Source organism: Suncus etruscus, chromosome 4 (genome assembly GCF_024139225.1).
Source record: "Suncus etruscus isolate mSunEtr1 chromosome 4, mSunEtr1.pri.cur, whole genome shotgun sequence".
Classification (NCBI taxonomy): Eukaryota; Metazoa; Chordata; class Mammalia; order Eulipotyphla; family Soricidae; genus Suncus; species Suncus etruscus.
Window position 1 is genome coordinate 43,169,381 of NC_064851.1, and position 688 is coordinate 43,170,068.

At 35.8% G+C, this 688-nt stretch overlaps 1 non-coding gene across 1 annotated transcript; it reads right to left on the reverse strand.

The window, feature by feature from the left end:
• Positions 1–230: 230 nt before the first annotated feature.
• LOC126008089 (U1 spliceosomal RNA) lies at positions 231–392 on the reverse strand. Its single transcript, XR_007495499.1, has one exon. It is a non-coding gene; the product is annotated as a U1 spliceosomal RNA (small nuclear RNA).
• Between the last annotated feature and the right edge of the window lie 296 nt (positions 393–688).

The window sequence follows — 688 nt, forward strand, 5'->3', positions numbered from 1 at the left end:
TAAAACTTCCTCTCTGGTTATTTTGCATAGTCTCTCATTTCATAATTAGAGACATACAAAGCCTATTATTGTCTCCTTGTGTACACTTGTGATGGAATTCAAAGTGAACTTAATAGGAAGAGAAAAACAATGTAGACAGAAAGGAAAGAATTAAAAATAAAAATGTTCACCAATAATTACATCTCTGGCATATTTTTTACATTTTGAATTTGGGATATAAAATTATTTTAGGGGGGATTGTGCATGCAGTCCCCCACTACCATAACTTATGTAGTCGATTTTCCCACATTTGGAGAAATCGCAGGGGTCACCTCATCACAAGTGCAATGGGCGAGCCTCACCCTGGGGAAACCACCTTCCTGATCATAAAATCTCCCCTGCTAGGTAAGTATGGGATATGAATTTTTATTGGGCAAAAACTTTCATTCTTCAATATCTTCATGGAGGCTTGAGTGTGTGGAGGAAGGGAAAAGTGGAGTAAGGTTATAGGGCATAAGCAACTGGCCCACCATTTAGTTGTAGTCTCTTTGACTATCATTCAATTTTTAGAAATAATGAAGATATAAAATTGGAGAATGGATGACTAAGTTCTGTATAATTTCAAGATAAACAGAGCCTTTGGATATAATATAATGTGACAGTTATTCTCTTAGCATAAATTCAATCTAGTCATCTGTCCATGGAATCT